General features: G+C 43.9%; 1 pseudogene; it reads left to right on the top strand.

Moving 5' to 3' along the window:
- The first annotated feature begins 13996 nt into the window (after positions 1 to 13996).
- On the top strand, positions 13997 to 15361 carry LOC136523698 (putative 12-oxophytodienoate reductase-like protein 2A; annotated as a pseudogene).
- Positions 15362 to 26039: the final 10678 nt, after the last annotated feature.

Raw genomic sequence — 26039 nt, 5'->3', positions numbered from 1 at the left:
TGTTGCCCGTGCTAATGCCACGGTGTCATTTAAAAGCACAATTCAACCAACCAAAAGATAATATATGTGCCTGCGCCACACCGCCTGCCTTCGGCCGGGCCGCCTGCGCCACCAAACCACACCCGTCAGGGCGGCCCTCGCCGCCGATCGAGCCCCAATTAGGCTCAGTCTTCCCCAAGCCCAACTCCTCCCTCTCACCCATCCTCCCCGCCTAGGCCTGAATGGCCAGCAGCCCACTAGCCCCTCTCTCGCTAGGCTGGAAGGGCCAACGCCCACCAGGCTTCCCTAGCTTCCTCCTTCCCTCACCTGCCCAAGGCCGCTCACGCCCTCTCTCCTTTCGCCTAGGCTGAAAGGCCAAAAGCCCACCCGACTTTTTCCCACCTCCCTCCTCCCTCTGGCACTAAGTTGAGATGCATTTTTTGTGACATGCATTTACTTATGTCACAAAGTTGAGATGCCTCTAGAGAAAATGTCATAAATCATTTGATCCTGACATTTTGACCTGATGCCATGCCATATATGTCATAGAGTGACACATTTCTTGTAGCGATACCGAGTCCCCTTGCCGAAGCCCGCATTCTGGTATGAACTCATCAATTAGCTCTCCATTGACTCTGATATTGTATTTCACCAATGAGACACACTTCATCACCAGCTTGATCGATCTCCCGTCAAAGCCTAATTTCTGCATCATATCTCGGAGGAAATTCCATTCAACTCTATCATACGCCTTGTTCATATAGAGTTTTATAGCTACATAACCTTCCTTTCCTTTCTTTCTCTTCTTTATATAGCACGTCATCTCTGAAGGAGAATAGAATGGGTGGAATTGGATGATATATTGCATTGGGCCTCATGGGCTAATTATATAGTGTACATAGGACTAACACCTCACGTGGTTAGACAATGTGGTACTATTCCTATTGGTGCCCTAAAGCTCTCAAGCTTTCCCTTGTGATTTCCTCATTAATCTTTGAGAGAAAAAGGTCCCAAACTTTATTAGAGAGCAGATCCACTGATTTTCCAACTCTAAAGAGCACTTGGTTCATATTTTTGCCAGCGGTTGTGTTTGTTACTCTTGGAGCTTGGCTCCTAGCCGGCTAGAGCGTCGCTCGTAGAGCTTGTCAACTTGTGTGGTAGCCCCAAGAGGTCTGTAACCATCTCTTGAAGCTAGTAAACTCACCCCTCATCTCAAGAGTTAAGTCTCTTTGATATAGACTAGGCCCGATCTTTCGAAAGGTATGATAACGTTGATTGGTGGAGACTTGACGTTCATGATCTAGGCTTCGAACCAAGATTGATTCAGACCCCCGCAACCGTTACACCACTGCTCCGTTGGTTATCAACCACACGAACGCGATTGACCTCGCCGAGAAGGCTTTCTTGCAAGCGAATCGAGAACACAAGCAAGAACGAGATAAACACAATCTGAAATTGCAAATAAATATGAGGCTTATGATAATGAGAAAAAGTTCAAGTCTTTATTCAAAAGGACTAATCGCCACAGGCGAACAAGATCAAGAACTGTGGCTCTGGTTCATAGCAATCGGCCTTGGCGGCACAGTTGCAGCAAAATAATATCTGTTTCACGAGGAAATCAAGAACTAAATAAAACCCAAACCCTAAGGAGAGCGACGATTGCTATTTATAGAGTCTTGGGCGTCACCCCCCTGAATGCGCCCCCTAATGGGCCCAAACACGATACACGGTCTAACGGACCAAAAGACGGTGTCGCAGCACCCTGACAGATTCTGGACGCTGATTTGTTTCGACGATTCCCATTGATTCCGAAGGGCTTTTGATGTGAGACCAATTGGGTTGGCTTCCTTATCCAATTAGCTTTCCATCCATCTGTGGATCATCGAAAACAGAGTCTGGATACGTCCTGGGTGACCAGTTTTAGGTAGACTGGTCCTGAAGGCCGAGACAGACTCGAACTTGAGTTGCTTTGAGCCTCCACCTCGGGGACTCGAACCGAATTAGCCTCGGACCTCCTTCTTGACATGGACACCCATGTAGACCTCCTACCCCTCCATACCATGTGCAAATCATGGTCATATGCATGGGTGTCATGTCCTCATCATCCTCCCTTTCTTGACAAAAAGCCGTCCTCGGTGTCGATTTTGTTTGAAGTCGATCCTGCACAACATGAGGACAAACAAGGTTTTTAAAATAATGTGAATGGACAATGTTGTGAGAAAGAATATGACCACATGTCTAGGTTTGTAGCATGTCTTGTCCTACAGACATGTAGTCTGCTCGATTAAAATACACACGATCTTTGCCAATACTATCCTACAAAAGATTAGTACTAACAAGAAATATATGCTCCATTTCTTTGGATTCTACTTGTGTTCGTAAAGCAAAACTAGAGGAATATGGCATAATAGCAGTGTTGATTTTACTGTCCTCTAGTTGATCATTAATTTGCGCAACAAAAGAAGAATTTAGATTTGTACAAATATAAACTCGTTGTATCAAATATTGCCCTTGATTGTTATATTTACCAAAAACATGATATGTATGTCTAGAGAACCATGGTAAATCAGTATATGCATAAAGTTTCTCCTCTAAAGAACTAAGATTACACGAAACATCAAATTCAATATAACCCAAAGTATTTAAAGAAGACAACAATTTCGGCTCGTCAACTTCACTAGCATTATGAATAATAAGTCTCATTTTCAGCACAAATATAGCGTGATCATTCTTCAATGATTGCATGGGTATAACATAAATATCATCATGCAAGTCATCTTCGTCACAAGAAACATCAAGCAAATCATCTTGTGACAAAGGTAAATCAAACGAATGCTCCACTAAAATTTGCTCTATCATAGCATGATTGGTGGAAAAATTCAGCACATCAAGAGAACTCTCACCTTCTGTGAGTTTAGCATCATGGGCATTACCTTTGCTCTCATGTTCAACAAGGGTAATAGTTGATAGTTCTGAATTTTCACATGAGGCTGTGAGCTTCTCATTTTCTATCACGTCATCCTCGCTCTTTTCTATATTGTCCTACAAAAGGTTAGGCATAGTAGGAGGAATAACAACAGACTCTTCCTCTAAATGGTGCACCTCATCATATGAAGTCAAAACAGGAGGTGGATTAACAAAGGTTTCTCGCATAAGAAGTTTCATATCATTCCAAGTTTGAGGCTTATCAGAAGGATCTAAAGACTCCCACCAAGATAAAGTAGAATGTCGCAAAACACTAACTGCATTTTTTACCTTCCTCCTTGGATACATAAAGCGAGTAGCAAATATGTTATCGATGGCAATTTCCCACTCCATGTACTCATTAGCACCTATACCATCATAAGTCGGTGGATACGAACAACCTATCATTGTTAGAAGACAGCAAAAAACAACACAAAAGTATTATCCCTACCAACTACTTAGGTTGTGGACAAGGAAAAACAAGGCACTCAACTCTCAAGCGTCTTACCACGGTCTTAGAAGTGTTCTTACCAAAGCAACAGGCGGTGCAATCGGTCGGTGACTGTGATACCGTTGTAGCTTGAGTGTAACAGTTGCAAGACGAACCTGTACTTGGTTAGAAGAAAGTGGAGCTTGGACAGGCACAATATAGTAGCAAGAAATAGCAAAATTCACATCTGAATAGCAAAGCTGAATAAGTACCCCAAGTACTTGTCTTAGTTGCTGGCCTACTCATGTTCCAAGTACCAGATGTATCAAGTGATGTGAACAGCAAGAATATGATTAGAAACAAGGTAGAAATCAGCACACGCAAACACAGCTCAAATGACGCTCTCTATGTGCTCCTCTAGATATTGTTCCACTTTTGCCCTTCTCTTTTTCCTTTATTTTTGGACTGTCGTTGTTTTTTGGAATTCTTTGACTTTTTCTTTTTCTTTTTTGATATTTTTTCTTCACTTAGGAGCACAAAAGAAGTAACCACAGAAAATATGAGCTTAAACAAGTGAAAGACGTGGCCTGTGGAATTTTTAGAAGACGTGCTTGAAATCGACAAAAACCTTGTGACCACGAAAATAGGATCTTGTGACCACTTTTTGACCAAAATAAAAATCTTTGACCCTAACAAGATGGGGGATGGACGGATCCAAAAAATTTTTCTGAACGATTTTGATATATGGAACGTCGAAATCCGAGTTCGTATGCGAAAACTAGACCAGTTTTACGAACGCACTCTGAATTAGAGGATAAAACGGGAACAATGCGCGCAAAATTGGTCACGACAGTAATGATTTGATGGAAACAGTAAAGACAAGTGTAGGAAATTAGATGATGTGGACTAGGGTTTGATGGATACAAAAGAAACTCAACAAGACTTGGAGATGTTCACGGATTATGTTAAAAAACAAAGGAAAAAACATAAACTGGACTAAAAAACGATCTAAAACCAGCAACCAAAACTTGATCTAGGGCACAAACTCAACAACGCGAAACAGTGACAAAATTGCACGGCACAATGAGGCTATAGGACAGGGAATATATGACGATGTATATATTTTTTTGGCTTTTTGTGGACTATAGAAAATGCAAAAACAGTAACAATCTAAAAGGGAAAACAAAGTTATACCTAACGGGCAACAAGGGCTCTGATACCACTTGATGTAGACTAGGCCCGATCTTCCGAAAGGTATGATAGCGTCGATTGGTGGAGACTCAACGTTCATGATCTAGGCTTCGAACCAAGATTGATTCGGACCCCCGTAACCGTTACACCACTGCTCCATTGGTTATCAACCACGCGAACGCGATTGACCTCGCCGAGAAGGCTTTCCTGCAAGCGAATCGAGAACACAAGCAAGAATGAGATAAACACAATCTGAAATTGCAAATAAATATGAGGCTTATGATAATGAGAAAAAGTTCAAGTCTTTATTCAAAAGGACTAATCGCCACAGGCGAACAAGATCAAGAACTGGGGCCCTGGTTCATAGCAATCGGCCTTGGCGGCACAGTTGCAGCAAAATAATGTCTGTTTCACAAGAAAATCAAGAACTAAATAAAACCCAAACCCTAAGGAGAGCGACGGCTGCTATTTATAGAGTCTTGGGCGTCACCCCCCTGAATGCGCCCTCTAATGGGCCCAAACACGATACACGGTCCAACGGACCAAAATACGGTGTCGCAGCACCCTGACAGATTCTGGACGCTGATTTGTTTCGACGATTCCTGTTGATTCCGAAGGGCTTTTGATGTGAGACCAATTGGGTTGGCTTCCTTATCCAATTAGCTTTCCATCCATATGTGGATCATCGAAAACGGAGTTTGGATGCGTCCTGGGTGACCAGTTTTAGGTAGACTGGTCCTGGAGGCCGAGACAGACTCGAACTTGAGTTGCTTTGAGCCTCCACCTCGGGGACTCGAACCGAATTAGCCTCGGACCTCCTTCTTGACATGGACACCCATGTAGACCTCCTACCCCTCCATACCATGTGCAAATCATGGTCATATGCATGGGTGTCATGTCCTCATCATCCTCCCTTTCTTGACGAAAAGCCGTCCTCGGTGTCGATTTTGTTTGAAGTCGATCCTGCACAACATGAGGACAAACAAGGTTTTTAAAATAATGTGAATGGACAATGTTGTGAGAAAGAATATGACCACATGTCTAGGTTTGTAGCATGTCTTGTCCTACAGACATGTAGTCTGCTCGATTAAAATACACACGATCTTTGCCAATACTTTCCTACAAAAGATTAGTACTAACAAGAAATATATGCTCCATTTCTTTGGATTCTACTTGTGTTCGTAAAGCAAAACTAGAGGAATATAGCATAACAACAGTATTGATTTTACTGTCCTCTAGTTGATCATTAATTTGCGCAACAAAAGAAGAATTTAGATTTGTACAAATGTAAACTCGTTGTATCAAATATTGCCCTTGATTGTTATATTTACCAAAAACATGATATGTATGTCTAGAGAACCATGGTAAATCAGTATATGCATAAAGTTTCTCCTCTAAAGAACTAAGATTACACGAAACATCAAATTCAATATAACCCAAAGTATTTAAAGAAGACAACAATTTCGGCTCGTCAACTTCACTAGCATTATGAATAATAAGTCTCATTTTCAGCACAAATATAGCGTGATCATTCTTCAATGATTGCATGGGTATAACATAAATATCATCATGCAAGTCATCTTCGTCACAAGAAACATCAAGCAAATCATCTTGTGACAAAGGTAAATCAAACGAATGCTCCACTAAAATTTGCTCTATCATAGCATGATTGGTGGAAAAATTCAGCACATCAAGAGAACTCTCACCTTCTGTGAGTTTAGCATCATGGGCATTACCTTTGCTCTCATGTTCAACAAGGGTAATAGTTGATAGTTCTTAATTTTCACATGAGGCTGTGAGCTTCTCATTTTCTGTCACGTCATCCTCGCTCTTTTCTATATTGTCCTACAAAAGGTTAGGCATAGTAGGAGGAATAACAACAGACTCTTCCTCTAAATGGTGCACCTCATCATATGAAGTCAAAACAGGAGGTGGATTAACAAATGTTTCTCGCATAAGAAGTTTCATATCATTCCAAGTTTGAGGCTTATCAGAAGGATCTAAAGACTCCCACCAAGATAAAGTAGAATGTCGCAAAACACTAACTGCATTTTTTACCTTCCTCCTTGGACACATAAAGCGAGTAGCAAATATGTTATCGATGGCAATTTCCCACTCCATGTACTCATTAGCACCTATACCATCATAAGTCGGTGGATACGAACAACCTGTCATTGTTAGAAGACAGCAAAAAACAACACAAAAGTATTATCCCTACCAACTACTTAGGTTGTGGACAAGGAAAAACAAGGCACTCAACTCTCAAGCGTCTTACCACGGTCTTAGAAGTGTTCTTACCAAAGCAACAGGCGGTGCAATCGGTCGGTGACTGTGATACCATTGTAGCTTGAGTGTAACAGTTGCAAGACGAACCTGTACTTGGTTAGAAGAAAGTGGAGCTTGGACAGGCACAATATAGTAGCAAGAAATAGCAAAATTCACATCTGAATAGCAAAGCTGAATAAGTACCCCAAGTACTTGTCTTAGTTGCTGGCCTACTCATGTTCCAAATACCAGATGTATCAAGTGATGTGAACAGCAAGAATATGATTAGAAACAAGGTAGAAATCAGCACACGCAAACATAGCTCAAATGACGCTCTCTATGTGCTCCTCTAGATATTGTTCCACTTTTGCCCTTCTCTTTTTCCTTTATTTTTGGACTGTCGTTGCTTTTTGGAATTCTTTGACTTTTTCTTTTTCTTTTTTGATATTTTTTCTTCACTTAGGAGCACAAAAGAAGTAACCACAGAAAATATGAGCTTAAACAAGTGAAAGACGTGGCCTGTGGAATTTTTAGAAGACGTGCTTGAAATCGACAAAAACCTTGTGACCACGAAAATAGGATCTTGTGACCACTTTTTGACCAAAATAAAAATCTTCGACCCTAATAAGATGGGGGATGGACGGATCCAAAAAATTTTTTTGAACGATTTTGATATATGGAACGTCGAAATCCTAGTTCGTATGCGAAAACTAGACCAGTTTTACGAACGCACTCCGAATTAGAGGATAAAACGGGAACAATGCGCGCAAAATTGGTCACGACAGTAATGATTTGATGGAAACAGTAAAGACAAGTGTAGAAAATTAGATGATGTGGACTAGGGTTTGATGGATACAAAAGAAACTCAACAAGACTTGGAGATGTTCACGGATTATGTTAAAAAACAAAGGAAAAAACATAAACTGGACTAAAAAATGATCTAAAACCAGCAACCAAAACTTGACCTAGGGCACAAACTCAACAACGCGAAACAGTGACGAAATTGCACGGCACAATGAGGCTATAGGACAGGGAATATATGACGATGTATATATTTTTTTGGCTTTTTGTGGACTATAGAAAATGCAAAAACAGTAACAATCTAAAAGGGAAAACAAAGTTATACCTAACGGGCAACAAGGGCTCTGATACCATTTGATGTAGACTAGGCCCGATCTTCCGAAAGGTATGATAGCGTCGATTGGTGGAGACTCGACGTTCATGATCTAGGCTTCGAACCAAGATTGATTCGGACCCCCGTAACCGTTACACCACTGCTCCATTGGTTATCAACCACGCGAACGCGATTGACCTCGCCGAGAAGGCTTTCCTGCAAGCGAATCGAGAACACAAGCAAGAATGAGATAAACACAATCTGAAATTGCAAATAAATATGAGGCTTATGATAATGAGAAAAAGTTCAAGTCTTTATTCAAAAGGACTAATCGCCACAGGCGAACAAGATCAAGAACTGGGGCCCTGGTTCATAGCAATCGGCCTTGGCGGCACAGTTGCAGCAAAATAATGTCTGTTTCACAAGAAAATCAAGAACTAAATAAAACCCAAACCCTAAGGAGAGCGACGGCTGCTATTTATAGAGTCTTGGGCGTCACCCCCCTGAATGCGCCCTCTAATGGGCCCAAACACGATACACGGTCCAACGGACCAAAAGTCGGTGTCGCAGCACCCTGACAGATTCTGGACGCTGACTTATTTTAATGATTCCCGTTGATTCCGAAGGGCTTTTGATGTGAGACCAATTGCGATGGCTTCCTTATCCAATTATCTTTCCATCCATATGTGGATCATCGAAAACGGAGTCCGGATGCGTTTTGGGTGACCAGTTTAAGGCAGACTGGTCCTGGAGGCCGAGACAGACTCGAACTTGAGTTGCTTTGGGCCTCCACCTCGGGGACTCGAACCGAATTAGCCTCGGACCTCCTTCTTGACATGGACACCCATGTAGACCTCCTACCCCTCCATACCATGTGCAAATCATGGTCATATGCATGGGTGTCATGTCCTCATCATCCTCCCTTTCTTGACGAAAAGCCATCCTCGGTGTCGATTTTGTTTGAAGTCGATCCTGCACAACATGAGGACAAACAAGGTTTTTAAAATAATGTGAATGGACAATGTTGTGAGAAAGAATATGACCACATGTCTAGGTTTGTAGCATGTCTTGTCCTACAGACATGTAGTCTGCTCGATTAAAATATACACGATCTTTGCCAATACTATCCTACAAAAGATTAGTACTAACAAGAAATATATGCTCCATTTCTTTGGATTCTACTTGTGTTCGTAAAGCAAAACTAGAGGAATATGGCATAACAACAGTGTTGATTTTACTGTCCTCTAGTTGATCATTAATTTGCACAACAAAAGAAGAATTTAGATTTGTACAAATATAAACTCGTTGTATCAAATATTGCCCTTGATTGTTATATTTACCAAAAACATGATATGTATGTCTAGAGAACCATGGTAAATCAGTATATGCATAAAGTTTCTCCTCTAAAGAACTAAGATTACACGAAATATCAAATTCAATATAACCCAAAGTATTTAAAGAAGACAACAATTTCGGCTCGTCAACTTCACTAGCATTATGAATAATAAGTCTCATTTTCAGCACAAATATAGCGTGATCATTCTTCAATGATTGCATGGGTATAACATAAATATCATCATGCAAGTCATCTTCGTCACAAGAAACATCAAGCAAATCATCTTGTGACAAAGGTAAATCAAACGAATGCTCCACTAAAATTTGCTCTATCATAGCATGATTGGTGGAAAAATTCAGCACATCAAGAGAACTCTCACCTTCTGTGAGTTTAGCATCATGGGCATTACCTTTGCTCTCATGTTCAACAAGGGTAATAGTTGATAGTTCTTAATTTTCACATGAGGCTGTGAGCTTCTCATTTTCTGTCACGTCATCCTCGCTCTTTTCTACATTGTCCTATAAAAGGTTAGGCATAGTAGGAGGAATAACAACAGACTCTTCCTCTAAATGGTGCACCTCATCATATGAAGTTAAAACAGGAGGTGGATTAACAAAGGTTTCTCGCATAAGAAGTTTCATATCATTCCAAGTTTGAGGCTTATCAGAAGGATCTAAAGACTCCCACCAAGATAAAGTAGAATGTCGCAAAACACTAACTGCATTTTTTACCTTCCTCCTTGGACACATAAAGCGAGTAGCAAATATGTTATCGATGGCAATTTCCCACTCCATGTACTCATTAGCACCTATACCATCATAAGTCGGTGGATACGAACAACCTGTCATTGTTAGAAGACAGCAAAAAACAACACAAAAGTATTATCCCTACCAACTACTTAGGTTGTGGACAAGGAAAAACAAGGCACTCAACTCTCAAGCGTCTTACCATGGTCTTAGAAGTGTTCTTACCAAAGCAACAGGCGGTGCAATCGGTCGGTGACTGTGATACCATTGTAGCTTGAGTGTAACAGTTGCAAGACGAACCTGTACTTGGTTAGAAGAAAGTGGAGCTTGGACAGGCACAATATAGTAGCAAGAAATAGCAAAATTCACATCTGAATAGCAAAGCTGAATAAGTACCCCAAGTACTTGTCTTAGTTGCTGGCCTACTCACGTTCCAAGTACCAGATGTATCAAGTGATGTGAACAGCAAGAATATGATTAGGAACAAGGTAGAAATCAGCACACGCAAACACAGCTCAAATGGCGCTATCTATGTGCTCCTCTAGATATTGTTCCACTTTTGCCCTTCTCTTTTTTCTTTATTTTTGGACTGTCTTTGTTTTTTTGGAATTTTTTGACTTTTTCTTTTTCTTTTTTGATATTTTTTCTTCACTTAGGAGCACAAAAGAAGTAACCACAGAAAAATATGAGATTAAACAAGTGAAAGATGTGGCCTGTGGAATTTTCAAAAGACGTGCTTGAAATCGACAAAAACCTTGTGACCACGAAAATAGGATCTTGTGACCACTTTTTGACCAAAATAAAAATCTCCGACCCTGACAAGATGGGGGATGGACGGATCCAATTTTTTTTTGATCGATTTTGATATATGGAACGTCGAAATCCGAGTTCATATGCGAAAACTAGACCAGTTTTACGAACACACTCCAAATTAGGGGACAAAACGGGAACAATGCGCGCAAAATTGATCACGACAGTAATGATTTGATAGAAACAGTGAAGACAAGTGTAGAAAATTAGATAGCGTGGACTAGGTTTTGATGGATACAAAAGAAACTCAACAAGACTTGGAGATGTTCATGGATTATGTTAAAAAACAAAGGGAAAAACACAAACTGGACTAAAAAACGATCTAAAACCAGCAATCAGAACTTGACCTAGGGTATAAACTCAACAACGCGAAATAGAGACAAAATTGCACGGCACAATGAGGCTATAGGACAGGGAATATGTGACGATGTATATATTTTTTTGGCTTTTTGTGGACTATAGGTAATGTAAAAACAGTAACAATCTCAAGGGAAAACAAAGTTATACCTAACGGGCAACAAGGGCTCTGATACCACTTGATGTAGACTAGACCCGGTCTTCCAAAAGGTATGATAGCGTCGATTGGTGGAGACTCGATGTTCAGGATCTAGGCTTCGAACCAAGATTGATTCGGACCCCCGCAACCATTACACCACTGCTCCGTTGGTTATCAACCACGCGAACGCGATTGACCTCGCCGAGAAGGCTTTCCTGCAAGCGAATCGAGAACACAAGCAAGAACGAGATAAACGCAATCTGAAATTGTAAATAAATATGAGGCTTATGATAATGAGAAAGAGTTCAAGTCTTTATTCGAAAGGACTAATTGCCACAGGCGAACAAGATCAAGAACTGGGGCCCTGGTTCACAGCAAGCGACCTTGGCGGTACAGTTGCAGCAAAACGGTGTCTGTATCACGAGGAAATCAAGAACTAAACAAAACCCAAACCTTAAGAAGAGCGACGGTTGCTATTTATAGAGTCTTGGGCGTCACCCCTCTGAATGCGCCCCCTAATGGGCCCAAACACGATACACGGTCCAACGGACCAAAAGACGGTGTTGCAGCACCCTGACAGATTCTGGACGCTGACTTGTTTCGACGATTCCCGTTGATTTCGAAGGGCTTTTGATGTGAGACCAATTGGGTTGGCTTCCTTATCCAATTAGCTTTCCATCCATATGTGGATCATCAAAAACAGAGTCTGGATGCGTCCCGAGTGACCAGTTGAAGGCAGACTGGTCCTGAAGACCAAGACAGACTCGAACTTGAGTTGCTTTGGGCCTCCACCTCGGGGACTCGAACTGAATTAGCCTCGGACATCCTTCTTGACTTGGACACCCTTGCAGACCTCCTACCCCTCCATACCATGTGCAAATCATGGTCATATGCATGGGTGTCATGTCCTCATCACTCTTGACTTGAGAACGAGGAAGTGTTGCAAAGCTCTAAGCCTTAGTGGCTAACCTCAACAACATAGACTTAGACAAGCCTTGATGGCGAGCTGAACCACAGGATAAATCATCATGTCACCATGTGCTTGATTTACATTTTTGTTATTCATATTGATGTTGAGGTGATTTCTAGGGTCTGTGGTTGATCTACTTGCTTGTGCTTGTCCTACCACTTCTAGCTGTTGATCTGTGATCCATACACCTGTAGGAAGCTCAGTAATTTCTCCGATCTAAGTTTCAATACACATATTTTGAACTGTGGTTTGAAGTTGTCTGCAGATGCAGCAGTGCCGCTGTTCTGGTTCGACAGTGCCACGGGTCGAATTTGACATTTGTTCAAGTTTTGTTTTAACCGTCCTATTCACCTGCTCTAGGCTAACCAGAGATTCTACAAGAGCTAGGACCACCCCACCATCCCTTGGGAGATGTGACGAGATTTCATTCTAGAGGAAGAAAGAGATTATTTCATTGTTTCGGGACAACATCATCATACTGTAAAATGCACAATAGCATGTAGGTTTGACTTATTACTTTACACGATTTGGCTCCGGCCATTTTACTACGAACCAAAAGTTCACGGGCATACTGAGGTTGAAAAAGGTGTAACCCGAGGTATGAGTAAATACCTAGGCGCTAGATGAAGATTACTAAGATCTTGAAGAGATAATTTTTTATTCAACTATAAATCATTGTTGATATGTTGGCAATTCTAGTTCCTCCATTATTAATTTTCGAAAAGGGTGTGTGGGTGTCAAGATAAATGGTGATGTTGGAGACTTCTTTCCCACACACAAAATGGCTTAGTCATGGTGATCCACTTTTTTCAATTTTATACAACTTAATTGCTAATATATTGGCAATTTGAATTACCAGTTTGTGGGTGGGAGTGGTTCCGCATTTAGTAGATGAGGGTCTACCTATCTTACAATTTGCTGATGACAAAATATTTTTTGTGGATCATGATCTTGAACATGCAAAATATATCAAACTTGTTTTATATGCTTTTGAATAATTGTCTTGGCTCAAAATCAATTTATGTGCTCCTATGGGATGATCAAGACAAATACAATGAAAAAGACATCCAATTATATAGATGGAATCAAAGTTCTTCAGCAATATGCTAATTAGTGTGTACCTAATATCTAGATCCAAAATTTCATCAAAATACCTATGACATAAGAACAATTGAACTTAATCAATGCTAAGGGATTTGTCATAAAAAAACAAAATCAATGATACGGTTTACAGTTACATGAGAGAATACTTTTCCCAAGATTAAATACCGATTCTGAATAATATATCTTTATATGGGTGAGGTACCTTTCAAGTGTCAATAATTTAGAGAACTATTCCCTCAAAAAAATAATTTAGAGAACCGTTCGGACGAATCTGCCAGTATATTTATGTGAAGGTAATAAGTGTGCTATTGTACTTACTATACGTCAGTGGCTGGACGAACTCAAAAATGCACACAGGGATGATCGGCGAAGAAGATCCTTCGCGTAAAATGTCACACGTCCTAGTCGCGCCATCTCTTACTGCAGATGACATGCACTTCTCGCACAGTCGCACGGACAAGTCAGTTAGTCAAACAGCCCACAGTGTGAACTTCACGTCCGGTCGTTGTGCAGCCAAAACACGACCGGATGCGAGGAACCTGGGTGAGAAATGAGAATCAAGGTCGCGTGCGCCGCGGACCTGAACGCCAAATGGCTGATGGAAAGGGTGACGCAACGCGCTGCAATGGAGCACGCGAACAATCTACAGAGTCAGAAACAAACGGCCGGCTGGCATCAGAGCCCCAACTTCCGACACGTATAAATATACAGCGACACACCTGCCAGGAGACGCAGAGCAGAAGCAAAGCGAGAAAGAGCCAGCAAGGACCCGCGGTGTTGCACCACATCTGCAGCAGCAGCACGCCGGCGACCGAGAGCGAACAGGCAGGCAAGATGGTGCAGCAAGCTGCGAAGGAGATGATCCCGCTGATGACGCCTTACAAGATGGGCCAATTCTAGCTCTCCCACCGGGTGGTGCTCGCGCCGCTGACGAGGTGCCGCTCCTACGGCAACGTGCCGCAGCCGCACGCCGCCGTGTACTACTCGCAGCGCGCCACCAAGGGCGGCCTGCTCATCGCGGAGGCCACGGGGGTGTCGCCCACCGCGCAGGGGTACCCGGAGGCTCCTGGCATCTGGACGCAGGAGCAGGTCGAGGCGTGGAAGCGCATCGTCGACGCCGTCCACCGTAAGGGTGGCATCTTCTTCTGTCAGATTTGGCATGTCGGCAGGGTCTCCACCAATGGTATGTTCCATCTAGTACGAGCGTATCTTTGTCAGCTCTGATTATACTCTATTGCTTGATCAGGAGCTGGTTTTCTAGTTGGTTACTGATTTTCCTTCAATCAAATTCGCAGAATTTCAGCCCGACGAGCAGGCGCCTATCTCGAGCACGGACAAGCAGATTTCCCCGGACGCCGAGTCTGGAATGGTGTATTCAAAGCCGCGCCGGTGGCGAACTGAGGAGATCCCCGGCATCGTCGATGATTTCAGGCGGGCTGCACGGAATGCAATTGAAGCCGGCTTCGATGATGTTGAGATCCACGGTGCGCATGGATATCTCCTCGAGCAATTCATGAAGGACAGTTCTAATGACTGCATCGACGAGTACGGCGGCAGCCTGGAGAATCGGTGCCGCTTCGCCGTGGAGGTCATCGACGCCATTGTCCGCGAGGTGGGTGCGCACCGCGTGGGCATCAGGCTATCGCCGTTTGTTGACTTCGTGGATTGCATGGATTCCGATCCTGTGGCGCTTGGCCACTACATGATCCAGCAGCTCAACAAGCACGAGGGTTTCCTCTACGGCCACATGGTGGAACCTCGAATGGCGATCGTCGACGGCCGCAAGCACATCCCTCACGGGCTCTAGCCGTTCCGAAAGGCGTTTAACGGCACGTTTATCGCTGCTGGCGGATACGATCGGGAGGAAGGCAACAAGGTAGTGACAGAAGGCTATGCTGACCTTGTCGCATATGGAAGGCTCTTCTTGGCTAACCCGGACTTGCCTAAGAGGTTCGAGCTGATATATGCTGCTTTGTGAATGAAAAAAAATTATTTATATGGTTCTTGTTTAGTCTAAGCAACTATGTTTATCACTAATCCTTAAAATCGCGTGGTGTTTGTTGGTATTTATTAATGCACACAGATAAATTCGTAAGCATACGGATACCGCTGTAGCTTTCACCCGGAGGTATTCCAAGTATCGTATCCACATGAAAACGTGTGAGACTAACTACAGTCTAACTTAACTAGGGGTATCATTAAGATAAATAGGAGCGTAGAGAGAATAACTAAGGTTCTCTAGTTCTGACTTGGGTAAGCTTATGTCTTTTACTATTCAACTGGGGACATTACTAGAAAAAGACACCAGCAGAGGATGTTTTCCTTTGCAACCGCGTCCTATGTGCGCCTACAGACGGGAGGTGGGCTACAAAGGATCAATAAAGCTATATAGTATAGGCTATATAGAACTTATGTCACTCACGCGATCTACCACCTTCCGGAATACAGAGTGCATCCACGATTAATCCAAATCTAAGCACCACGCTTACACTTATGATTAATACTTTACTCCCCCTATGTAAAGAATAAAGCACTCAAAATAGTTGCAAACCTGATGAACAATATAAACAATATGCTTACATGAATAAAAAGTTAATTACCAGAGAAATCTCAGAAGCAAACTCTGGTAGAACTTGAATCCGCCAAGGTACAAGCCGTAGAGAGAGCACTGACAGGACAACACCTCCTCCAAACTCTTCCCTCACTCTCTATTTTACTATTTCTATTTATAAGACTAGATCCTATGAAGGACTAATCTTTTCTTGATTGCTGGCTCCGATCCTAATGATATGAATTAGGATTTCAGGTATGCCTCGTGGAGGGGGGTACAGGGCTGTTTATATAGGCCAGAGCGTCCATCGTGAGCCCTTGGATCAAAACGACTTAAAGGACGACGTAGATGCAACCTAGGAAGCGGTAGAGAACTGACTTAGTAACGAGGGGCTGACTGGTGGACCCCTATACCTATGTTTGGTGATGGAATTAAGTATATATGAAGGTTATGTTAACAGTTTATAATTGATGTTAGTGACCGTCAATAAGCTCCCCCCAAGATTAACCTTTGTTAGCCCCTGAGCAAAGCTAAACTCAGCATTGGATCAGGAGTTGCTACAATGCTTTCACGCCTCAAAAGTACACGTGTTCAATAAAAAAAATTTCTCTGGATAAACTAATCTGACTTTCAAACTTACCCATATTACCGTCAACAATGGGGCTTCTTAGCCTTCACTTAGATCTTGAGCAATTGAAAGACAGAACGATCAAGTCAAGCACTATGTCTCAAGCTTTTTGTTCCACCATTGTTCTAGAGTTTTTATAAGTTTTTAAAATAAAACTTAGAGATTCCATTATATGACATTCTCAAGTCTCTCAATATATTTGTTATTTGTGGATCCTCACCAAGGCAATAAAAATGTTATGTCTTTTCTCTTCGTACCACTAAGGCTTATGTGGAGTTCATAGGTAGGGAGAAAGCTAGAGCATACTTTCAATGCTTATATTGTGAAGTCAAACCTCGGATCAAAGAGAGTTGAGTCACACAAGCAAATCAAGATGTGCATGTGTGTGGATGTATGGTCGATATATATGGTGGCTAACATAATTCTACTTTGCTCCTTGAAAACTTATCTCTCTTTTAAAACTTAGAAACACTTGCTAGAGAGCAGGGGCTATCTTATTTATCTCTCTTTTTTAGGCGGGCATATAAGTACCCATTGTTTTAGATATCTCGGACACTTGTCTATATTTTTAACTCTTTTTTTCTTGTTTTTTGTGAATAACTTTTGCATAGCCCCATGCCTCTTATCTGCAACAAAACTTTTGAGAGATAGCAACAAAAACTTAGAGCATTTATTTAGTAGATGGAAAACCTAACAAACATGTTTTTGGTGTTCAATCCTAGTGTAGGAGTAGAACATTTTTGGGTGAATCTAAATGGAATGCTTGTTTTTGCGCCCACCCCCTAGTGTAGTAGTGATAGAGCTGGAGTACCCGATCTTTCGGTGAGTGGAGGATAACTACGATTTGGTGGGTGTCGACCCTCGCGATCCGACTACGACGAACAAGTCCGTGGCGCCTTAGCAATCGCTGAACCAACTCCCGATGGTTATTGACCTTGCTGGTGCGAGATCAACCTGATCACGAAGATCAATTCCTGCAGGCAATCGAAGAACAAGCAAGAATTTGAGGTGAGCAACCCTGAATATTACTCGAAGGTGGGGTTCTGAATTACACGAAGACGAAGCTTCGGAAGTAGCAATGGCTAACTTAAGCAAAACAAAACCCAAGCCAAAGAGGGGGCGCAGCCCTTGGCTAAATAGGGGGAGGAGGGAGGAAGGAGGACGCCCAGCCTGCCCACAAGGTAGGGAATAGGCGCCCAAACAGCCACACACCATCTCCTTGATTCCCTTTCCTGATTTAGATGGTGCAGCACCTTCCTGGTTATTTCTTGACAAAACTAAAAACACATAGGTGGCGCAGCACCTAGATATTATTCTGGGCAGGTTCATCATGAGCATAGATGGCGCATGCACTTAGGAAACTTCTGGTCCTTCATTCTTCAAAATCATCACGAAGTTTAATTCACGTGCACGAGCTCGAGTGATGGGTCCTGGTGGCGCCTGTGCTGGTTCAGGTGGAGTAGCCATTCCCGTGTCGGTGTTGATGTCCTCATCATCCTCCCCTTCTTGAATCGAAGTCGTCCTCGACGGCAGCTCCTCAGCCTCGCCCGCATATGGTTTCAAATCTGCAACATTAAAACTAGAGGAAACACCATAGTCTGCAGGCAGGTCAAGTATATAAGCATTATCATTGATTTTCTTTAACACCTTGAAGGGACCAGCAGCACGGGGCATCATCTTAGACCTGCGCAAACTAGGAAAGCGATCCTTGCGCAAATGCAACCAAACCAAGTCACCAGGTTCAAAAGTAACAAGTTTACGTCCTTTACTACCAACAGCCTGATTTTTAGCATTAGTGTGCGCAATGTTCTGCTGTGTTTGCTCATGGATGTCCAACATTTGTTGAACACGTGCAATAGCATCGACATGTGGGGCGTCCAAAGGGTCAAAGGACAACAAGTCAATTGGCGCCCGTGGAATGTAACCATAGACAACCTGAAAAGGGCACATTTTCGTGGAGGAATGTGTAGCACGATTATAAGCAAACTCGACATGGGGCAAACAATCCTCCCAAAGTTTCAGATTCTTGTCTAACACAGCCCTAAGCATGGTAGATAAGGTTCTGTTCACAACCTCAGTTTGCCCATCTGTTTGTGGGTGACAAGTGGTGCTGAAAAGCAATTTAGTTCCTAGTTTATTCCAAAGAGATCTCCAAAAATGACTTAGGAACTTAGCATCGCGATCTGAGACTATTGTATTTGGAACACCATGTAAACGAATAATCTCGCGAAAGAACAACTCAGCAACGCTGCTAGCATCATCAGTTTTATGATATGGTATGAAGTGAGCCAGTTTAGAGAATCGATCAACAACCATAAAGATACTATCCCTCCCCTTCTTAGTGCGAGGTAAGCCCAAAACAAAATCCATAGAAATATCTAGCCAAGGAGAAGTAGGGACAGGTAACAGCATATACAAATCGTGGTTGTTCAGGTGTGACTTAGCTTTCTGGCACGTGGTGCAGCGTGCAACAAAACGCTCCACATCGCGGCGCATCTGGGGCCAAAAGAAGTGCGCGGCCAAAATCTCTTGTGTCTTGTAAACGCCAAAGTGTCCCATGAGGCCGCCACCATGCGCTTCCTGCAACAGCAAAAGATGAACCGAGCTTGCGGGAATACATAGCTTGTTAGCGCGGAACAAAAACCCATCAGTTACATGGAATTTACCCCATGGTTTACCATCCTTGCAATGCAGCATGATGTCCTGAAATCCAGGATCATCGGCGTATTGTTCTTTCACAGTTTGTAAACCAAAAATTTTAAAGTCTAACTAGGACAGCATGGTGTATCTACGCGACAAAGCATCAGCAATAATGTTGTCTTTCCCGTTCTTGTGTTTGATGATGTAAGGAAAAGACTCTATGAATTCGACCCACTTAGCATGCCGACGGTTCAGATTAGTTTGGCTACGAATATGTTTTAATGCCTCATGATCAGAATGAATTATAAACTCGCGAGGCCAAAGATAGTGCTGCCATGTTTGAAGTGTGCGAACCAAAGCGAAAAGCTCCTTATCATAAGTGGAATAATTCAGACTAGCACCGCTTAATTTTTCGCTAAAGTAAGCAACTGGCTTGCCCTCTTGCAGCAAAACACCGCCTAACCCAATACCACTAGCATCGCATTCAAGTTCAAACATTAATTGAAATCAGGTAGCTGTAGTAAGGGGGCATGTGTCAACTTATCTTTTAGAATGGTGAATGCCTCGTCCTGTGCCGCACCCCAGGAGAAAGGAACGCCCTTCTTGGTGAGCTCATGCAACGGGGCGGCAATGGAGCTGAAGTCACGCACGAACCGTCGGTAGAAACCTGCAAGCCTAAGAAAACTCCGAATTTGCGTAACTGTCGTTGGCATGGGCCAGCTCTGGATGGCATCAATCTTGCTGCTGTCCACCTCAATGCCCTGCGGAGTAACAACATAGCCAAGAAACGAAACACGTTGTGTGCAGAAGTCGCACTTGTCCAAGTTACCAAACAAGCGGGCAGCGCGCAAAGCATCAAAAATAGCATGCAAATGTTCCAAATGCTCTTCCCTAGACTTGCTATAAATCAGAATATCATCAAAATAAACAACCACAAACAAGCCTATGAAAGGCCTCAAAACTTCATTCATTAAGCGCATAAACGTGCTGGGAGCATTAGTCAATCCAAACGGCATAACTAACCATTCATATAAGCCAAATTTTGTTTTAAAAGCCGTCTTCCATTCGTCCCCAAGTTTCATTCTAATCTAATGGTACCCGCTACGCAAATCTACCTTAGAGAATATAACAGCACCGCTAAGCTCGTCAAGCATATCATCAAGGCGAGGTATAGGATAACGATAACGAATTGTGATATTGTTAATCGCTCGACAATCTACATACATACGCCAGGTACCATCTTTCTTTGGGACAAGTAGCACAGGAACAGAGCAAGGGCTAAGAGACTCACGAATGTAGCCTTTATCAAGTAGTGCTTGGACTTGGCGCTGAATCTCCTTTGTCTCATCAGGATTGGTACGGTATGGGGCGTGGTTTGGAAGCTGGGCGCCCAGAATGAGGTCGATCTGGTGCTCAATGCCACGAATGGGAGGAAGACCTAATGGTAAGTCCTTCGGAAACACATCGGCAAAGTCCTGCAAAAGCTTAGTAACAGTAGGGGGTATATCCAAAGATGGTGCATCATCGAGTGAAACCAGCACATGAGAACATACAAGCGCATAGCAAGGCATATTATCAACATGTAGTTCATCAAAATCAGCACGCGTAGCAAGTAAAACAGGAGCATGTAGCTTAATTTCTTTAGACGTGGCTGGTTGTTGTTGGCATTGTTTTAATGGTTTAGTAGCCCTAGCAATGTCATCTTTCACAATCTGTTCAGGGGTCATTGGATGAAGAATAATTTTCTTGCCCTTAAACAGTAATGAATAATGATTTGTGCGACCATGATGTAAACAATCAATATCATATTGCCACGGCCTACCAAGCAACAACGAACATGCCTCCATAGGAACAACATCGCAATCAGTATAATCAGAATAAGAACCCATGGAGAAGTGAACACGTACCGAGCGTGTTACCTTGAGTTTGCCACCCTGGTTGAGCCATTGAATGTGGTAGGGGTGTGGATGTGGACGCGTTTGGAGAGACAACTTCTCCACCAGATTCGAACTTGCCAAATTGTTGCAACTACCGCCGTCAATGATGATGCGAATGGATCGTTCTTGCACAACGCCTTTGGTGTGGAACAAAGTGTGGCGCTGGTTCTGCTCAGGCTGTGCAACCTATGTACTGAGGACTTGCTGCACAACAAGACTCTCATACTTGTCGGCGTCAGTGGCAGCCACATGTTCTTCCGCATGTCCTGAAACGTCAGCAGCAAGCATAGCATATATAGGTTCATCGGAATCACTAGCGGAAGAATACTCACCATCGTCATGTATAATCAACGTACGCTTGTTGGGGCAGTCCCGTATCATATGCCCATAACCTTTGCAACGATGGCATTGAATGTCCTTTGTGCGGCTAGTGGAAGAGGAGGCGCTCTTATTAGCTGAAGGGGGCGCTGGAGGTGGAGCTACTGCCTTGTCACGTGACGTACTGCTAGGTGTATAGGGCGCCGTAGGGGTTGAGTGGGTCAAAGTAGTGCGACCTGCAAAAGAGTTAGAATGGGTCCTTGCTCGTCGTCCCTGCACTTCACGTTTAGCTTTGCAAGCAAATGCAAACAAAGTAGTAATATCATCGTAGTGCTTATAATCAAGAATATCCTGAATTTCACGGTTCAAACCACCACGAAATCGTGCCATCGCAGCATCATTAGTCTCAACTAAACCACAACGAATCATGCCGGTTTGCAACTCCTGATAATACTCTTCTATAGATTTGGTTCCTTGCTGAAAACGCTGCATTTTATTAAGCAAGTCTTGTGCATAATAGGAAGGAACAAATCGGTGTCGCATGACAGTTTTTAATTGCTCCCAAGTTGTGGGAATGTTATTAGGGTGTTTGCTGCGATGCTCACGCCACCAAATTAATGCGAAATCTGTAAACTCACTAGTAGCAGCCCTAACTTGATATTGTGCAGGAACATCATGACAATGAAATTTCTGATCTACCGCAAGTTCCCAATCAAGATACACACCCGGATCATATTTGCCATTAAATGAAGGAATTGTGAACTTAATCTTAGTAAATGAGTCATTTCAATTACGTACCACGCGCTCACCACGGCGGTTGCGGTGGTGCCCTCCATGGCGGTCCTGGTTGTCGATCTCGGTATCACCACCATAATCAAAGTCCGCACGTTGATCAGCAAGTTGTTGTACCAACTCATCAAGGCGTGTAGTGAGTGTGGCAAGGCTGGTGGCGTGGGCAGCTTGTGCTTGCTGCATCTCCGCGAGCGTAGCATTTGTGGCCATTTGAGCGTCCTGAAATTGACCCACTTGCTCGTTGGCGATCCTAATCTCCTCTGCCAAGCCCTCCACATGCTCGTTCATCTTGCGATTAAAGTGGTGAATGATGCCTTTAGTGCATGGGGAGTGAGGCATGGTGTCCTGATTAGCTGGCTCCCCTGACATTGTTAGTGGAAAAGCAACGAACACGAAAACAAGTATTTGTCCTAAAGCTAATAGGAAGTGGTGCTAATCAAGGCACTCAAACTAAAGCTGTTATCAAACTCTTACCCGTTCTTACCAAGCTCGCAAGGGTGACTTGCAACCAGTGGTACAACCTTCCAAAGATTGAATGGAGCGATTGCCAGAGGACACAGAGCTTGATCGTTGTAGAAAATTTGTGGAGCTATGGGAAGGCTTCAATTTGTAGCAAGGAGTAGCACAAGCATTCAGCAAAGGCAAAGTTGAATAATCACTCAAAGCTGGTGTTGTGCTGGTCCTAGGATAGACCGTACTAGAGACGTGAGCCCACGCACAAAGATAGACACAGAATTGCAAGAACAAAGAGTAAAAGACAGCGAGTACACACCCTTGGCATCTCTTGTTTTTTTGTTTTTTTGTGTGCGGCTCTTTTTGCACCTTTTGCCTTTTTTTGGTGCGGCTCTTGTTTTTTTTGTTTTATGCACCTCTGGCCTTTTTCAGTTTGATGACACTGCCAACACGTTGCACAACTCAAAAGGAAAACAAAAGGAAATCAGGAACTCTTTCCTTTCGTATAGCCACAGACTGCCTGATCTCGCACGATCTCCTGTGATACGCCCAAAATGAATTGCAAGGCAAGTGAGTATCCGTTGGAAAGGGCACGAAATATGCTTTCCAAATTGTACCTAAACTTCCCAAACGGACTACGGATGCAACAGCTAATGCCTGTGTCCTTGCCGAGATAAATCAAGACCCGAAATAAATTACTTTCCTTTTGTAGGTGGGAAATTGGCGTGAACAAGGGGGTCTATGACGTGGGAAAGATTACAGGAGCATGGAGGACAAAGGAAAAGGAGGATCAAGTGCAAAGATGTGAACTAATACGTGACAAGAACTCAAAACTCTAATGGACTAGACGCCAAGACCAGCAACACGACACAGCGATGCAACCAAAAACTCAACAAAGCAATAAACTGAATGAAAGATGCAAAGGCTCAAAAGGTCTTGGACAGTGGTTCTAACCTAAAATGTTTTTTGTTGGCTTTTCTGGTGGACGATAGGACGATGAACAAAACTACAAATAAAGGGGATAGATCTCACCGAGCAACCTGAAAGCTGATACCACTTGATAGAGCTGGAGTACCCGATCTTTCGGTGAGTGGAGGATAACTATGATTTGGTGGGTGTCGACCCTCGCGATCCGACTACGACGAACAAGTCCGTGGCGCCTTAGCAATCGCTGAACCAACTCCCGATGGTTATTGACCTTGCTGGTGCGAGATCAACCTGATCATGAAGATCAATTCCAGCAGGCAATCGAAGAACAAGCAAGAATTTGAGGTGAGCAACCCTGAATATTACTCGAAGGTGGGGTTCTGAATTACACGAAGACGAAGCTTCAGAAGTAGCAATGGCTAACTTAAGCAAAACAAAACCCAAGCCAAAGAGGGGGCGCAGCCCTTGGCTAAATAGGGGGAGGAGGGAGGAAGGAGGATGCCCAGCCTGCCCATAAGGTAGGGAATAGGCGCCCAAACAGCCACACACCATCTCCTTGATTCCCTTTCCTGATTTAGATGGTGCAGCACCTTCCTGGTTATTTCTTGACAAAACTAAAAACACATAGGTGGCGCAGCACCTAGACATTATTCTGGGCAGGTTCATCATGAGCATAGATGGCGCATGCACTTAGGAAACTTCTGGTCCTTCATTCTTCAAAATCATCACGAAGTTTAATTCACGTGCACGAGCTCGAGTGATGGGTCCTGGTGGAGCCTGTGCTGGTTCAGTTGGAGTAGCCATTCCCGTGTCGGTGTTGATGTCCTCATCAAGTAGTAGTGCATATGTGGGTGGTATGTGTGTGTTGGTGTTTTGAACAAACACTGACTAGTAAATTTATAATTGTTGTGCGTTAGGCTCGGATAGTGTACTAAAGGACACAAGTTTATACTGGTTCGGGCAGAATGTCCCTACGTCTAGTTTGCTGTTGCTCGTGTTATTAGTACCAAAAAAGGTTCATTGTAGGAGGTACAAATGGTCGAGAGAGGGACATGTCCCAAGTCTCTGATGGAAAGGTTGAAAGGACACCAAGAGCTTGGTTGCTGCTTGGCTATGTGTTGTGTGTCGAATTGATCCATCGTCTTAGTGGGGTGTCCTGCCCTCCCTTTTATAGGCCAAGGGGGGAGCAGGGGTTACAGATGGGAGAAAGAGGAAAAACCAAAGGTAGAGAAGGTCCTTCGAGGGTGCTAGGACTTCCTTTTCCCTTGAGCTTACCCTGCTGTCATGGTAGACCATGCTAGGGATAGCATGCTTCGCTGATCCTGATAGGGCCGGGCTCTGGCTTCGTTTTAGCGAGGGGTCACGTCCCATCCTCCTTTGGTGGATGGTGCGGTGTATCAGGGTGCCAAGCCATGACACTGTGGGGAGTAGACGGGGAAGTGACTACTCGCCTGTTACTATTGATGACATGAGTTCTCCCTTGAACTGTAGTGGTTGTCGTATGCCTGTGTTAGTATCCGCGCCCGAGGGCTGATGGTGGCGCCTACAACACTGTAGGATAAAAGTCGGCGCCTACAACACTGTTCGGGCTCTATTAGGTTGGAAAGGGCTTAAAGCGCCTGTCCCATCGTATCCTGATGGTACCTTCCTATAGGCATGCAGGGCATGGTCCTCGGTACTACGGTTGACTCGAATGTCCTATCGTACCCTGTGCTCATCATCATGAAGGAGCAGGGTGCAGTTGTCGGGCGAGGTGGAGCTTGCCCTCGGACGTCGAGCGGGGTGGAGCTAGCTCTGAGCCATCGCGTGAGGTAGAGCTAGCCCTCACCCGTCGGGTGAGGCGGAGCCAGCCATTGGCCGTCGAGCGAGATGAAGCCCGCCCTTAGATGTCGGGCAAGGCGGAGCCAGCCCTCAGCCGTCGGGCGAGGCAGAGCCAGCCCTGAGCCATTGGGCAAGGCGGAGCCAGCCCTCAGCCGTCGGGGAGGTGAAGTCTAGCCCTCAGGGGTCAGGCGAGGCGGAACCAATCTTTCGTCGTTTGGGTAAGAAGCGTAGTAGCGTTCTTGTCTGACTGGAAGCGTCAATGTTCGATGGTTATTAGCTCCACCTCATTGGGTACCCCGGTATTAGGTCCCTGATAGTAGCCCCTGAGCCCTTGGGTGATTCAAATATAATCGATCGGGGGCTGATTTGACTTGCCAGAGGGTGCGCATGAGCGCACCCAATGGGTGTAGCCCCCGAGCCCCCGGGTGATTCGGGCAGAATCACCCAAGGGGTATTTCGATTTGCCAGAGGGTGCGCAAGAGGGCACATGATGGGTGTAGCCCCTGATCCCCTGGGTGATTCGGGCAGAATCACCTGGGGGGGGGTATTTCGATTTGCCAGAGGATG

Source organism: Miscanthus floridulus, chromosome 18 (genome assembly GCF_019320115.1).
Source record: "Miscanthus floridulus cultivar M001 chromosome 18, ASM1932011v1, whole genome shotgun sequence".
Taxonomy (NCBI): Eukaryota; Viridiplantae; Streptophyta; class Magnoliopsida; order Poales; family Poaceae; genus Miscanthus; species Miscanthus floridulus.
The sequence above is the reverse complement of the archived record's forward strand: the minus strand, read 5'-3'. Positions and strand labels throughout refer to the sequence as shown.